Source organism: Periplaneta americana, chromosome 9 (assembly GCF_040183065.1).
Source record: "Periplaneta americana isolate PAMFEO1 chromosome 9, P.americana_PAMFEO1_priV1, whole genome shotgun sequence".
Classification (NCBI taxonomy): Eukaryota; Metazoa; Arthropoda; class Insecta; order Blattodea; family Blattidae; genus Periplaneta; species Periplaneta americana.
This window is the reverse complement of record NC_091125.1, coordinates 110,102,280-110,118,540: the sequence shown is the minus strand read 5'-3', so window position 1 is coordinate 110,118,540 and position 16,261 is coordinate 110,102,280. Positions and strand designations below refer to the sequence as shown.

The 16,261-nt window shown below is 35.5% G+C and overlaps 1 long non-coding RNA gene across 1 annotated transcript in view; it reads right to left on the bottom strand.

Moving 5' to 3' along the window:
• The window catches only part of LOC138706385 (uncharacterized), a 180,292-nt gene extending 167,053 nt beyond the window's left edge, over window positions 1-13,239 (bottom strand). The window contains exon 1 of the long non-coding RNA XR_011333973.1: window positions 12,720-13,239. This is a non-coding gene — a long non-coding RNA (uncharacterized lncRNA). The remainder of the gene's footprint in view (window positions 1-12,719) is intronic.
• Between the last annotated feature and the right edge of the window lie 3,022 nt (window positions 13,240-16,261).

Here is a 16,261-nt window from a genome sequence, read left to right as displayed (position 1 = left end):
AGGATTTTGTGTGATGTGATGTGTAATGTATGCTAGATGTTGGGGGTCGAAAGATGGGTGATTTGGTGTGGTGTGTATATTTTCTAGTGTGCGGCTGAGAAGATCTAGTTTACCAGGCGTGTCGTATACTATGTGTTGTCCGTCGCGTAGTGGGTGGTTTGAGTTTGCGTGCTTTCCTCGTATCCGTTTGATCACGTCCCAGAAAAGTTTGGGATTGTGAGTTCTATTGTGGTCAAGTTTGTCTATAAATCTTTTCCATCTGTGCGCCTCAAAACGTTGTATGGTTTCTCGTACATCCTGTTGAAGGGAACGGTACAGTCGTCTGTCTTCGTCTGCGTGTGTCCGTGTGAATAGTCTGTGCGCTGCTCTCTTTGTCTTTATTAGTTTTATTATGTTTGGTGGTAGTCGCCTGCGTGTATCCGTGGTGCGTTTTCTTGTCGGTATGGATATATTCATTGCAGCTTCAAGCACCTGTACGAACGTTTCGTCGGCGTGGTCTATGTCTTCTGGTTTTGATATGTCGATGTCGGGTAGTGTCAGTGTAATGTGCGTCTTGAATTGGATCCAGTCTGCGTTGCGAAAATCTCTCGTAAGTATGGTCTCCTTGTCAGGAGTTGGGCGGTAGGTGGTGGCGGCCAGTTTGAAGATGATTGGTGAATGGTCTGTATTGAGTGGGGCAAGAACTTTGATGTCAGTTATACGGTGTTGTAGGCGGTGGGAAGTGAATATTATATCAGGTGTGGTGAAGTTTTGATTGAGGTAGGGTGTTCTTGTGGGGGCTGGTAGTGGTATTTGGATGTAGGATAGGTTTGGAAGTAGGGTGGCTAATTGTGTGCCCTTGGGGTTTCTGCGGTTGTCATGGAATTAGAACATATTAAGACACTGGAAAAGATTAAAAAACGGGCTCTCAAGTGTTGTCGGAAAAATTCACCATTAAAATGGGACACATTCAAGGACAGGAGAACGCGAATTTGATTATGCGCACTGTTCAAAACATACAGAGGTGAACCTGCCTGGAGAGTAATAAAAAATAGGTTGCAACCGCCAAATTACTCTTCAAGGAACGACCACTCATATAAATTGAGAGAAAGAAGACAGAGGACGGGCACTGGAAAGTTTTCTTTTCTCAATCGTACTATCAGGGACTGGAATGCTTTACCTGCAGACTTACTAAAGGCTTTACCAACAACCAAAAACGTATTTAAAAATAGGCTTAAGGACTTTACTAATAGACGGTAATTATACACAGTATGTAAAGAATGTAAATGATATTTTGTTATTGAAGTGTTGTATCAGTGAAGAATTATGTTGTGTCAGTGAAGTGTGTTGTGTCAGTGAAACGTGTTCCTGTCAGGGAAGCTTTATAGTTTATAGTGGCAGTGTAAAGTATTTGAACAGTGAAATGTTTCTGAAGTGTTAGTGAAATCAGGATAGAATCAGTGAAATGTGTCGTAGTTCCAGTGCAGTGAGTGAGTTGACAACGAAATGAGTGTAAGGTGGAAAGGTACTTGTGCAGATATGAACATATCATACTCGTGGGTTTTAGTTCGAACTTAGATTTAAGATACAAATTAATTTATTTTAAATGTTATTTTAAGTGATCGTGCTTCATTTAACTTAGGATATTCCCTATAATAATAATAATAATAATAATAATAATAATAATAATAATAATAATAATAATAATAATAATAATAATAATAATTATTATTATTATTATTATTATAAATTATTGTTAGTATTAATTATTTGTATTAATTATTGGTATTATTATTAACTGTATTTTTAATTAATAAGTTTATTATTGTCATTATTGAGTGTAATTAGTTACCACTGCCACCGGGCATATACCCATTGCAGTGTGAATAAATACATACATACAACAATGGACACTGCACACGACACATTCTGTTGAGACATCCTTCACGAGTTCTGTCGATCTTACAGCGTCTCAAGTTTAAGGGGTGTTATGCCGTAATGATATAATCTTGGCATACGTTGCTGAATAGAAAATGATGTCATACACCCATTCTATCATTTTGTAAAATATAATATATTGTTAACTTAAGCCCCATTCACAATGAAAATTAAACATAACTCTAACATAAACACAGAAGTTTGCGCCCAGGCTACCAAATGGGATCATTCACAATGATTCACATAAGCACTAACATAAACATTACCGTAAGACGTTCACATGAAAGTTTGTAAACTCCAAACTTTCATGCTTATGCTTACGTGATTTGCAAACAGAACACAATCATGGAGCGCTGAAGTAGGTATACGACAGAATATGAGGAAATGGCGTCGTTTTATGTTTCCATGGTTACCAAGTTATGTTTGCTGTTATGTTTATGTTCCCACCGTGAATGATCTTGATTTTACCGTAACGTTTATATTCTTAAGCTAACGTTTACGTTATGTTTAATTTTCATTGTGAATGAAACTTTACGGTTATATAAAATTAAAGATGAAAATCTGAACTTACAAAAGGTTGCGCATTTTAATAATACTTTATCGTAACTTCTGTGAACTACAGGCACGTCTAGTGCGGTTGGATCTACCCAGGCGCGCTAAAATTACGGACGTTGTATTGCACTGTGTTTAGAAAGAGCTCGAGGTCTTATACAAACTGCACAACTCCATCACATTTAACGGGACTTCCACAACGGAACAGATCAGATCTACTAATTGTTACGGTTGACAAAGCCCAGAGGTAAGAAAGTAAAAACAGAACATGTAAAGCGATGGAAAACATATAATATAAACACTATAAATTACAGGAGATGGAGATAGAATTCTGAACTGCACGTTTGGCTATCCGTGATTAAATAACACGTAATAATTTTGTATGCGTCTAACGTTTAAAGAAGAAGTGAAGGACTAATACAGTACCAAAATTGTTGCCTATACTTGCATTACAAAGGCAAACATAAAACGCATAACATGTTATTTAAGATGTGAACGTATTTTGCGCCTCTTATCGGGGAAAGAGAAAGAATTGTTTTGAAATACGGTCAATACATAAATAGGTTGTGTAAAATATAGTGCCGACGTCACCATTTTTATTATGGGGGCATTCGAGTGAGCGGAACTTAATCAAGGTGTGCACTTCGATATCCCTAGCGGCCTATATAAGGAGCATGAGATTATTAGAATACTGTCAAAATTCCAACACTTCTTGATGTAATTATTTTAACTTTCTCATTGGAGAAAGTATTATGGCATCGCGAAAAAATATATTTACCGTTTATCACAGAAATACCAGATTTCAGTATCACTGACACAGAAAAAAAAATTATTATGCGCATTTTGTCTGTATGTCCGTCTATATGCATGTACAGTACAACGATTTTTTCATAAATTGCTGGACAGATTTCGTTCATATTCAGTGTGTCAATTCATCCGACAATGATGCATACCACATATTTCTTTTTTCTTTCTTTTTTTTTTTTTTTTTTTAGTAAAAATATAATACGTCTTGCTTTCTTGCTTAGAAGTCAAAAATACAAGACAGCCATGAATTCGACATCGCCTGGAAAAAAATATTTTGTTTCCTGCATAAAATGAAATAAATTATATGTGAAATCCAGTAGGCCTATGTCCCCAGACCTTATGTTCTGCAGAAATTAATTATTATATTCAGCATTATCGTTGCAAATATTTTTAGTCCAAACAACTTCAAGGTCCAGGTAGGTTTTATCACTATTCTAAATAAAAATCGCCTCTCTGTTAGAATTAATATCCTTTGTCATAACCCCATTTATTATGTGTGAGTTAACCAAAGTAAAATGTAATATATTACAATAAAAGTAAAAAAAAATGGTTGAAATATACATGTAGCTAAAATATAACTAACATGTAAATCTTACATAATTTGAGAAAATTAATTATAAATATATGTATTGTTGTTGCTTAGTCAACTGTCTGAAGACAAGTCTGAATCTCACAAGTGATATCAACAAGGCACCACTCATGAGGCAACTAGGACGGAAGTAATAGGGTAGAGTGGCCAGTTCTTTTTCCCACATTGCATACATTACCGATTAGCTACATATTACACTAATCAGACTTCAGATGCATACAAACAATATTGTTGTTCCTCTGATACATATCGTCAAGTGAGATGTACTGCCTGATAACAGATGTAAGCCTACATATCAGTCAGAACCTCAAAAGGAGACAAATATGTATAATAGTGATGAAAGAAAAAAAATAGAACAAGTATTGATCTCAAATATTTTATTTCTGCTTACTGTATTATTTGTTTTAGCTGTATACACAGTTACTGTCCAGCACTTCATCCCAAACAATAGAGTAAGTACTGCCACTACCTTATAAAACTTTAAAATAGCTTTAATACTGACGATACTTTGTAAGGAAGACTTCCACAGTCCTTAAAAATTCATCGCAATCTGTACAGTTCTGAAAGCGCAAATCTCGCATTACCGCAAGTGGTTCTATCAATGCTTCCCGCCAACGGCTGATCTATCGATAGTCTATTATCCAGAAGAGAGTACTCGCTAGAAAGGTGGGCACTAGAATGGTCGGTGGAAATTATTTACCTTTTTGTTTATTTCTGCTTACTGTATTCTTTGTTTTAGCTACACAATCACTACTGTCCAGCACTTCAGTACATATAACAGACCAAGAAGACTATTGTCATTGCCTTTTAAAATTTTAAAGTAGGTCTACTAGCGATGCTATGTAAGGGAAGAAATTCACAGCAATCTGTTGAGTTTGAAGGCGCGAGCCCCGCATAAAGTGATTATATCGATGTTTTTAGCCAATGCTGGCCATTCCTATTATGTATCAGAAGACAAGTTGAGTAATGGCTGGCAACCCAAGCATTTACTCGTTGAATGGATACACTAAATCAATATACAAATAAAAGAAAGATTTAATTCTTCCCAACGTGATGATTTTAATGAAATTATATGAAAGCAAACATTAGTATCGCGACAGAAACTGCTTTATCAATTGTATTATTATTTTTTTGTCTATAGATAATTTAGTTTAAGGGATTAGATACAGCTTACAGCAGTAAAATTTTGCAAATATTAAACTTTTTTTTCTTCATTACTGTGCCTTGTACAATAATGAAAATTAGTATGTGTAAAACACCGTCCTTCTGCTATATCAAAAAATAAATATATTTTTTTACGATTTAAAAAAAACACATTTTTTTTTTTTTTTTCAAAATTCAGTTCACTGTGCAGTGATGAAGCATTTCCAACATAACTAAAAAACTATCCAACATTTCGTCATACAATTTTTTGTGTGTATTTATGCTTGTTATATTTATATTATATGATGCAAGCTTACTTCTCTACCTTTGATAGATCGTCCGATAAAAAAGAAATTCATTTAAAAATGGTTAAATATCAGTATTTTCTTCTAACACAAAATAAAAAAAAATATTTATTAAGGAATGTTGTTCCAGGAGCATGATATTGTAAACATTAGTTTCAGCAATAAAATAAAAGAGAGAGAACATGAAAAAGTTAACAAGTTTATGAGTTATGAGGGAAACGCTTCATCACTGCACAGTAAACTGCCACCATTTTTAATTTTGAAAAAAAAAATATATATATATATATAATTTTTTTAAATCGTAAAAGTATTTTTATGCTTGACCATGCCGAAATGTAGTAAATATACACCTGGTAGCAGTCCTTTAATGCATTTCATTAAAGTACACCTATTCATTAAAGTTCAGGTTTTCGATTATTCTCGGATATGCAATCGAAAGACAACTAGGGAAATGTCACAGAGGCTGGAAATCCAATACTGTCGCAGAAGGTCATGTTATGTTATTATAATAATTAGCGTTAATTGTAAATAATATTCAAATAAATTCAATTTGTCATCTCGTTCTTCAATTCTAAATCAATTTCCAGGTTATATCAAGACTAATGTTCCTTAGGTTATATCAAGGTCAATGATATTCGTGCCTCGGAAAAAATCAATACTTTCGCGTCTGCGCACATCTCACAATTCAGGTCAGTTCCGTTCGTCATTTAACATAACCATAAGATGAAACTTATGAATAATTTCAAGTTAGAAATATGGTCGAGCATAAAAAATCGTATAAAACTTGCCTATAATGGTAATTAAGACGCTCGTATGAAAATTATGAAACTCGCATAAACTCGCTTGCGCTCGTTTCATAAACAAACATACTTGCGTCTTAATTACTACCATTATAGGCTCCTTGCATAATGTACTATTTTCATATAGCAGGAGGACAGTGTTTTGCACTTACCAATTCCCATTATTGTACAAGAAAGATACAGCAATGGAGGGAAAAAATGTTGAATATTTCCAAAAATTTTACTGCTGTAAGCTGTACTTAACCCCTTAAACTCGTCCATATCTGAATCACGTCTCCGGCGAGGATAGTAAAGTGTCTAGCCTATAAACATGGCAACAGTGCATACAATATCTAACACTGTTGCAATATGATGTTAATTAAATTGTAGGTTAATTGAATTCCAGAAGAACGGTAAGAAGAATAAGAAATTGTGATCTGATAAGACTCAAGACTATGAGATGTGGAACGTTTCGGAATGTGCTGCAACGTACCGCTCAATATAAACAAGGGATAATGCCACGTGACCGCGCCATGTGCTGAGAAATTAAAAGACTCGGTTCTCAAGGATAGAAAGAGCTGCGCTGTGCGGTCTACCAACTGGTGTCCTGCCGTAATAATGTAAATGAGTGACAAGCACTCGCCACCTGCCGGGAGAGACGACACGTGGTCATCATGCACAAGGGGCCCATGAGCTTCAACATCCATTTAGTGACCCTTTTCATTCATGATCTAATCACAATAAACTGCATCCCAACAGTCTGATAAATTAGATCCATTAAGGAGTCTGTTTCCCCACATTAGTGTGCAATGCAATACCGAGACCTACCACAGGCTTCCCGCAAGGATACGGTTTCACTTATATTTTTATTTTGCAGACACATGAGCACATGACCTAGCGGCTTCTGCAGAGTTAAGCAGGCGTATTATAAAGGCTGTATAAAACTGTGCGACCAGAAAAGTGTATGTCTATGTAGATGTACTGTACTCCAACCACGAGAAAGTCTTTGGGGAATGAGACGAAGCGGGGTAATGCTGTGAATGAATGTTGATGTCATAAGATGTCATAAGGTAACATACGTGGGTACTCGTATCTGTATTGGCTAGCTCTTACAGCACAAACAATAACATTGATACACACATATTGATACTACCCTAGATACATAATTAGATCACTGTTAATCTCCTGGTCTTTTAATCTCTCCATACAGGAAATAACATATGCAGGAGAGCGCATGGTTTTTAAACTGACTTTATAACGGTAATATTATCTATCTACTTCGTTCCAATAGATGACGGAATAGTAAGCACATTCCTTTCACGGTTGATCTCCTGGTTGGAGAACAGTATAGGTTACATACTCAGTGGCGTACGCAGAATTTTGTCATTATTAAAATGGTTTATAATTTATCTTACCGGTATTTTAAATTTCGTTAGTTTTTATTATTAAAAGGAAATAAATAGACTCAACTCATCACAAATGAGATTCCTACGGTCACTGACAGGTATTACCTTGCGGGACCGCATTAGGAGCGAACACATAACAAATCAGTGGGAAGTTGAGGAGATGACCGCAGACATCCAACATTATCAACGTAAATGGAGAAACCATCTTCTTAGGATGCCTGAACATAGTTTACCAAAGAGACTATTGTATTACCATCCACGAGGACGAAGAGATTTAGGCAGACCTCACCGACGTTGGACGGACCAATTCCATTTGTAGTTCACAGACGGGATATAACCCAAAACTGTGTACTGGCAGAAGAAGATTATTATTATTATTATTATTATTATTATTATTATTATTATAATTTATTCACAATTTACATTTGAAAATGGTATATATGAATAGATGCCCGAAATGAGCATATGCTCGTGCTCGGATACAATCCACTAGAGTCTACATAAATTTTACAGACATCAATAATAATGCTGATGATAGAAATAATAGCAATAATAATAATAATAATAATAATAATAATAATAATAATAATAATAGAATAACCGTGACGGAGATAATACAAAGATAGTAATACTAATTAATTAATTAATAATAATAAAACAAAAATATTAACAATAATAAAATAAATACCAAGACTGATAAAATAAAATATAAAACCGCTTAGCGAAAGTTAACACAACTTATATAAGCATATAATAACCAGAAAAAAAATAAATAACGAACTCGAAAATCAACAAAAAAGTTCGTTGTATCGCAGACGACAGCAACCGCCGTATTGACATTGTGTTATACATTATTGGTAGGAGGGGGGAGCCGAAGGTCTACATCCTGACGTTCTCTTCGAATCTTCTCATACAATCATGGGAAGTTAATGCTGAAAAACAAAGTGTCTACGAGTCAAATTGTTCACTATTACCAGGATAAATATAAATGATAATGAAATATATTAAAAGAAATAAATTAAAATTATTATTATGTTACAGTATATTTATTTATATTACACTATGTTCTAATATAACATATTCATGAATATCCTTATAAAATCCTTGAAACAATTTTTTCACAGCCATCCAATTTGTAACGAACAAGTTAAATTTCATATTACAGTATGTCGGCTTCATTCTATTACAAGGTCGGTATTAGGCTGTAGGTCTCTCTATATTAAAGATAGCATTATTATAATTCGAATGTGCCGCAGCACCAATCAAAGGGATTATACTGAAAGAGGGGTAGGAGGACCATGCAGTATGTCGGTGTAGATTTTGTTACTCTAACAGTGAAAAAATTAGAGAAGGGAAAACGATTATGGATTTAAAAAATACTCAAATCTAAATATTTCCTTTAAGTTCAATGGGGGGGGGGAGGGTCCAAACCCGGTAACCCACCCCCTTGCATACACTCCTGTACATATTTATCACTCAAGTCTGATGAATATACTCGTACATGTGAGAGAAAATGGTTTTAGATCAAAATTTGGAACTGGAAATGTACTGTAAATCAAATTAATATTATTTATTTTCACACTATTTTATGTCCACAACGCTGTCATTATTACGTAAACTAATGGGCGTTGAATAATTGAAAGACAAAAGAAATTAAATTTAACGTTACAAGGTAAACAAGAAAGAACGCATGAAACGCGAAATGAAGGGAATTAAAAAAATCGGAAATAAAAAGGAAAGAATGTATTACAGTGCAAGACGGGAAAAATAAAAGGGAGAAGAGAAGACGGATGGACGGACAGGTAGATAAACAGACAAAAAAGGACACAAATCGCAGTTCGAACACAGACAACCTATTTCATTTGTATGTTTAACGGCGTTTATAAGTTCATAATCATTCAACACAGATTAGATTATGCATTTTAAGTATATCTTTCAAAAGAAATTTTAAAGTAATTAGGCTACTGTTCTGACATTTCTCTGCCGTCACAGAAGTACCACCTGTCAGCACATCCAGTACTGGGAATCAAACCCAGTACCTTCAAAATATTACGCCGAAACGTTAGAACACGACAAGACCATTCATTAGTCAAGGAACATATAATAAATTTGGTAAGGATTGCGGAAGACAGGCTTCGTTCACGTTACGTAAAATACGCCATTTGCTAAGGTCATCCGGGAGGGGATGTCCGTCATTAACCTTTCAAGAACCATCACATTTTGTATAACCCGAGGGTTTATCATCTCAATTATCCTACAATGGGTTTTGTTTCGAGGCAAAATAAGCTCCTCATAAGAAGCGCTTCAACATCTCTCTACGTAATTTCTAAGACCAAACTCGAAAGGGGTGAAGGTACCGAATTCCAACACAAAGCTAATGATACGCCTATCATTAAATCATAATCGAAATGCAGATAAGATAGCCAAACAATGGCCAGGAGAATGATTAAGAAGATGAATTACTAAGAGAATTTGAGAAAAGGCATCTTATACCAGTAGAATGATTAATTTGAGAAAAGGCATCTGATACCAGTAGAATGATTTAAGAAAATTTGAGAAAAAGCGTTTGATACCAGTAAAATGATTAAGAAAATTTGAGAAAATGCATCTGATACCAGTAGAGTGATTAAGGAAATTTGAGAAAAAGCACCTGATAGCAATAGAATGATTAAGAAAATTTGAGAAAAAAGCATCTGATACGAGTAGGATTAAGAAAATTTGAGAAAAGGCATCTGATACCAGTAGAATAAGACCAATGCATCGACGGGGCCAATACTGAATCTATTGAAAGATTTAAACTTGGAATTGGGGGCCGATTTTATCTTTTTCATCGTTTCAAGTGCACTTCCTTGAAGAATCTGACTACTAAAGTGAGGACATCAACTTGTGTTACCGGGATCCAATGGACATGGGAACTTATAAAGCTATTCCAAAAACGTTGGGCGAGAAGTGTAAATAGTGATCCTAGGAAAAATGCGGCTGGAAAAACAAACAAACAAACAAAAGACGTGGTCTCTTAACTCATGGTGTCATTCTCTTTTACGATAAAACACAGTATCATCACGATAAAACACAGTATCATCACGAACAACGCACTCCTGAACTGCTTTCATGTTTCAAGTGGGACTTGTTTAACCACTCCACCGTACAGCCTCGACCTGGCTCCCAGTAATTATTTTCGCTTTTTGTATCTCAAAACAGTTCCTACAAGCAAGCTTATTTCGTTTCGTCAACAAGAACACCTGAAAGCAGCGGCGAAGAATTGGCTGTCTTCACTGGCGGCAAGTCTCTTTGACGAAGGCATTCAAATACTACAGATTTCTCAATTGTCACGGCGATTCATTACAAAGAGAAATAAATAACAATAAATAAGACTTAGATATAATAAACTATCAGTTTTACAAGTTTCCCTCTAATAGTCGACCAATCCCTATCAGTTAGCGAGAGATTTTAAAGATTATTTGAGTCCTATCTTAATGCCAAGCTGAAGGAGCTTTTCTATTATGACTATGAGTCATGACTATAGTCTTCCGTTTGGTTACTTTGAGTACAAGTTAGATGCACATGGATCATAATAGAGTCGCTTGGAACGGAAAGCTCTGACTCGTCTTCACATCCGCTTCGTGTGTTATTCTTGTGCCTATCTGCACAGGCATTGAACAATAAGAAAGGCCTACTCATATACAAAAGAGAGACACTGTCACGTGAATTTAATAATAAACTAAATATTTATTTAAAGCCATCTTATGGACAACTGAAGATTATTCTCACAAGAAGTAAAACGTATCTAGATTCTAGATAGGCTTACTTTTTTGTTTCACAATATATTTTTCACCCAAAAAGTAAAAACAAATGCTCATTATTTTTCTCCTATTTACAGAGTTTTGATATTTAAATTGCATTTTTTTAAATAAATAGATATATTTTATCAATTTATTGAAAGGACTGAAATTTAAATATTCGCAATTAAAAATGAGTTAATATTGAAATATATAAAATATAATATTTCGGCCCTGATGTTTCAACTTTTGCTCATTTAGACATGTTTGTAGGTTGCTTTGTCTCCATGTATTACCTACCGTCTCTAATGCCAGATTACAGAACTTAATTATGAATAGGCCTACTTGTTTTACACGAGAACGTTGTAACTGGACACAGCTTATGTACGTAGGCCTACTCATCTATAAATAAATAAATGCGTAATAAATGAATAATACTCGTACAATAAATCACAGTAAAAACAAAATTATTTACACCGACTATTTGCTTTACAGCCCCGATCCGTTGCGTCGCGGTCTAAGGCATCTTGCCTAGAACTCGCGTTACGGTTCGCGCTGGTTCGAGTCCTCATGGGGGAAGAAATTTGCTCATGAAATTTCGGCCAGTGACTGGTGCCCACCCAGCAGCACTTGGAGAGCTACGATAGGTAGCGAAAATCCGATGTAGCAAACCAGCTATAACGGCTGGGGGGGATCATCGTGCTAACCACACGATACCTCCGTTCTGGTTGGATGATCGTCCACCTCTGCTTCGGCATGTGGGCGTGAGGCCAGCAGCCGGCTGGTCGGACTGGGCCCTTAAGGGCTGTAGTGCCATGGATTTACTTATTTGCTTTACAAGTCTCCTCACAGTCTACAAATTACTAGTGACTGTAAACAGTTTAAGTGTTTCAAAATAAAAAAATTATCCGCGGCATCGTCACGGTTAAGCGTAACGCTGGAAGTTGGAAGGTCCCGGATTCGATTCCCGATGGGGTCATTAATTTTTCCAGCCGCACCATGGCCCTGGGGTCTACTCAATCTCTAACAGATATACGTTTTCTTCTTTCCTAATGAAGTGTTCGCTATACCAAATTCTTCTATTGGAGCACTCATTTCCAAACGTCTATCTTTGTTTTGTTTTGACATGTTCACTGAACAGCAGACCTGAAATGTGTATGCCGCGCTTTACTCCGTACATACCTACACTGTTGCGAATTGGTTGGAGGCTTTAAGTAACCAAACGCAGGACTCTAGTTTTGGCATATAAACGCCTGTGTAACAATAGTACGAGTATAGTTAACATGATCATATGTATCAATTGGATTAATTCCGCGGAGTATGAACTAGTCATCAAGAATTTCTGAACATAAGATATTAATTACTATTAAAACCATTTACCAATGTTACTTATGATCATTAAAGTTCAAACCCATCAAATGACAAAAAAGTGAATATCATACCATTCTCGTGTGACGCTGTATGGACAACTCTGTTTATCTACTTGACTCATGAAGTGTACTCACTAGTAGGTCAAGTAATGGAAGACATGGCATCTCTCACCTGAAACAAAAAGAGGAAGCAAATTAAAACAGCCACTTTAGAATTCAGGTTTACTGTACAGTCATGTATCATCTATTAAGAAACACGAAGATACAAATAAAGGTTTTCTTCCCAGGTGCTACAACACTCCTTTTCTAGGTATTTACATGACAAAAATCTATTTGAATTTTTTGTTGCATAATTGAAGTTGGAGATAAATTATCTTTCGATAGCAGGTCTGTGTTTCCAGGAGCAGATGGAGCTGCAATTGAATTACCTTTGAGCAGCACCTGGGCTCAAGAAATGGTTTGCTGTGTCGGCATGTCTGGAATATTTTTACAAATCATCGTATTACAATCCACTGGAAAGGAGATACATTATGTTGTATTAGTTTTAAATGGGTTTGAAAATATAATTACGACATTAAGCATGCCTCACAACAGCCATAAACGACGTTCTTTCAAATGTTTTAGCTTCAATTCTACCTACTAACTACGACAAGCACTGACAATTCTTACGTTCTTACTGAAATCTATTACGAAATATTCATTTACATGCTAAGTAACAGCGTAAATTGAAGATATTCACGCACAGTATATTTGATCGAAACCACATTCAAATAATAATCCCTATCCTTAGTCTTTCTTAAATTGATTTTCGAATCCTCACTTTCTCCTTTCGTCCTTTTTTCCATGATTCTTAGAGCTCGTGAACAGCCTTCACTTCAATCCAAACCTGCCCTTTTTCGCAATACAGGGTTGTTCCTGATCTCTGATAACGAATTTGAATGACGTCATGTGGGTCAGGAATCGCACGACAGCTGAACTGTGGCGCGAGGTAACAGACCAGTGATGAGTGATCTCATAGAGTACACGGCGATTCACAGCAGACATTTCCAAGAAAATCGAGCCTTTTTGGGATGGGTACATAACAACCCTTTCCGATGGCAAGTACAGTTATGTGAAAATAAAAGAAGCCTGCAATAAACGAGATTTCGTTATTTCCAACTTAATAAGATTGGTAAAGCTAGAATGGAATTAATTTGTGTCATCTCGTGGGGTGAGGCGACTTGTGACAGGGGGTGGATTTGCTTGCTTTTTCCACTCTGAAATTAATCCCATCCGAGCCTTGCCAGTCTTATTAGGTACACCCTGTAGAGTAGAACGAGCTAGATGCGATGTAGAAAGACGGAAATATATATAAATTTATGTTAGCAATATTAGAATGCTTGAAGGAACGTAAGTGAGGAACGAACAGATGGTGAATGTTTAAGATCAATAAGGAGAAATTGACTGTGTGGAGTTAAGATAATAAAGATAATAGAAGAGGTATTAATTTAACAGGCTGTCGGGATTTCATAATAATTATAAGTAAAGGTAAGAGAGAGTTATGGTGAAATCCGCATACATAAGTTGAGGTACATCATAACTAATGTATAAATGTTGATGACAATAAATTTATCTATCTATCTATTAGGAACACACAAGATGCCTTTCTTGGAAATAACGAAACCACGTTTTTTGCAGGCTCCTATGATTTTCACGTAACTCTACTTGGCATCAGAAAGGGTTGTTATGTACCTCTCCCAAAAAGCTCGATTTTCTTGGGCATTGCTACTGTGATACACCGTGCACTCTGATTATGAAATCACTCACTACTGGTCTGTCACCTCTCGCCGCAATTCAGCTGTCGGTGTGATTCCTGATGCACATGACGTCATTCAAATTCGTTATCAGAGATCGGAAACAACCCTGTATACCACTTTTAAGACACATTGTGGGACTTAGAAGTATAGCGTCAATGTGACACTAGACTTCTACCTAACACAAGAGACAAAGTTCCATGCTCTGGGTTCTAGGAAGATAAATTGCAACACACGACTATGTCACGCAGTACTCTGTTGCGTTCGCCGGAGCTGGGGGAATGCAGAGGAAAAACCCCAGGAGTATCAGTATTTATTACAAAGTGGTAGAAACGACGACGTGTAACATTAATACAAAGTACAGTAATTCCGGTCAACCTAACATCTCGACTGATGAATAATCCGCAACGGGATATCTCAGGTAGTCTGTTTCACGCACGAGACAGGAACAGCTAATCCAACAGATCGGGAATCTGTACAAACGTGCATCTCGGCGTGAAACTCAGATTAATAATGTGTACTTTTAAGTGAAGGAGAGACATTAAGAGACGGAAACATGAAAGGGGACGACGACGTGGAAATTAACTCAGCCAAGTTACACGGACGACTGCCACTAAAAGCAGACTGCTATAATATTTCACAGTAGTCTCACTGTATATTAAAATATACATACATACCATTAGGAACGGATCAGCGCACGCTTATTTGGAATAGTGCGCCATCACGCAATGCGACTAAAACCTGCTTCATATCAGTTGACAAAATCCAATATTTCGTTTAATTTATTTTAATAATAGTTCACAAAGTCAATACATACACTAAACAATTATGTCCGAGTTATACACAACTACCAATTTCATAAATACAATTCTAATAACAAATTTTCTATCAATGCTAATATTATTTGGTGTAGCTACTTACTATTTTATTTGGTCTATCTTACACTTACGTATTATTTTAGTGGAAGTTTCGACCAATACATCTTGTATATTCTTATGATAATCAATCTCACACTTACGTATTATTTTAGTGGAAGTTTCGACCAATACATCTTGTATATTCTTATGATAATCAATCTATCTTATCTAAATTTACCCATTCATTTCCAGTTTCTCATTAATTATTTCACTTCTTTTATTTTTAACTAAAACGGAAAGAAATCTACTTGTTTTTGTAAATTCAGATTCTTATTATTCATTAGTTTTTTTAATTGCAATATCTTTGTTCATTAATAAGAATTTTTCCTTCATGAATTTTTCACGAATTTCTTTAGTAAAATGACACTCAAGGAGTATATCGTCGTTGTTCCTGCAATAACTCCTATGTGCAAAATATAAAATTTTTCAGTACGAAGAAAAAACACATTTATTCATCCTATGGCAGCCATACATAGGAGATTGTGAATTCTTACATTTTCGAAAGAAAGAAAAATAATTGCATGTAGGAGATTTTATTATTTGCTGTATCACTATTTAAAGTTATTTAATAGAGCAAAAATATAAAAATCGATAAATATATCACATAGGAGTTATTGCAGGAACAACGATATGAATATCATCTTCCCTATTTTCGCATAAAGGGCATATTCCTTGAGGAAAATTACCTCTTTTATTTCTTAACCTCCAAATCTCTAGTCTGAACCAAGCTAATCCAAATAATTCTTTCATTTTCATGTTATTTATATATTCACTCCGTCCCCATACTTTTTATAATAACTGAAAATATTAGAGATCGCATTTCATTATTACTACTAAAGTCATTTTCTCTTTATATTGTTACATATTGATTTAATTAAATTCAAAGTAGCAGTGCTATTTCTAG